At 40.6% G+C, this 1,306-nt stretch overlaps 1 non-coding gene and 2 pseudogenes across 1 annotated transcript; all 3 read right to left on the bottom strand.

The window, feature by feature from the left end:
* Positions 1-331: 331 nt before the first annotated feature.
* Positions 332-446, bottom strand: LOC121841885 (annotated as a pseudogene).
* A 213-nt stretch (positions 447-659) lies between these two features.
* On the bottom strand, positions 660-778 carry LOC121841883. The gene has a single exon (XR_006080810.1). It is a non-coding gene; the product is annotated as a 5S ribosomal RNA (ribosomal RNA).
* A 218-nt stretch (positions 779-996) lies between these two features.
* LOC121841884 lies at positions 997-1,115 on the bottom strand (annotated as a pseudogene).
* Positions 1,116-1,306: the final 191 nt, after the last annotated feature.

The following is a 1,306-nucleotide window of genomic DNA, read 5'->3' as shown; positions in this document are numbered from 1 at the left end:
TGGTCGTAAAGCAAGAAACTATTTCTTGGTGCACTATGTAAAGTGAAAGTGAGTCTGATTAACAGCTGTTGCATTTTCACCATTTAGATAAGCATCTTTGTGTCACTCAAAAAGTGGAAGAAATTACATATATACTAAAAAGCCATAATTTGCTAGCACAGATTGTTGGATGAAATACAAACTAAACTTGCTTACTTATTTCAAAGCAAGGGCACAATAATTTGTAGCACAGATTGTTGGATGAAATACAAACTAAACTTGCTTACTTATTTCAAAGCAAGGGCACATATTTCAGCCTTGTGGGAAAAAAACGGACAAAGAGTTGACAAAAAGCTTACATCACCTGGTATTCCCAGGAAGTCTCCCATCCAAGTACTAACCAGGCCCGACCCTGCTTAGCTTCCGAGATCAGACGAGATCAGGCGCAGGCCGGTGTGGTCGTAAGCAAGAAACTATTTCTTGGTGCACTATGTAAAGTGAAAGTGAGTCTGATTAACAGCTGTTGCATTTTTCACCATTTAGATAAGCATCGCATATACTGCAGCCATAATTTGTAGCACAGATTGTTGGATGAAATACAAACTAAACTTGCTTACTTATTTCAAAGCAAGGGCACATATTTCAGCCTTGTGGGAAAAAACGGACAAAGAGTTGACAAAAGCTTACATCACCTGGTATTCCCAGGAAGTCTCCCATCCAAGTACTAACCAGGCCCGACCCTGCTTAGCTTCCGAGATCAGACGAGATCAGGCGTACTCAGGCCGGTGTGGTCGTAAGCGAGAAACTACCTCTTGGTGCACTATGTAAAGTGAAAGTGAGTCTGATTAACAGCTGTTGCATTTTCACCATTTAGATAAGCATCTTTGTGTCACTCAAAAAGTGGAAGAAATTGCATATACTGCAGCCATAATTTGTAGCACAGATTGTTGGATGAAATACAAACTAAACTTGCTTACTTATTTCAAAGCAAGGGCACATATTTCAGCAGTGACAAAAAGCTTATAGCACCTGGTATTCCCAGGAAGTCTCCCATCCAAGTACTAACCAGGCCCGACCCTGCTTAGCTTCCGAGATCAGACGAGATCAGGCGTACTCAGGCCGGTGTGGTCGTAAGCGAGAAACTACCTCTTGGTGCACTATGTAAAGTGAAAGTGAGTCTGATTAACAGCTGTTGCATTTTCACCATTTAGATAAGCATCTTTGTGTCACTCAAAAAGTGGAAGAAATTGCATATACTGCAGCCATAATTTGTAGCACAGATTGTTGGATGAAATACAAACTAAACTTGCTTACTTATTTCAAAGCA

The sequence above is a fragment of the Oncorhynchus tshawytscha genome, unplaced genomic scaffold, assembly GCF_018296145.1.
Source record: "Oncorhynchus tshawytscha isolate Ot180627B unplaced genomic scaffold, Otsh_v2.0 Un_contig_18483_pilon_pilon, whole genome shotgun sequence".
In the NCBI taxonomy this organism is placed as follows: domain Eukaryota; kingdom Metazoa; phylum Chordata; class Actinopteri; order Salmoniformes; family Salmonidae; genus Oncorhynchus; species Oncorhynchus tshawytscha.
This window is presented reverse-complemented; position numbering and strand designations above follow the sequence as displayed.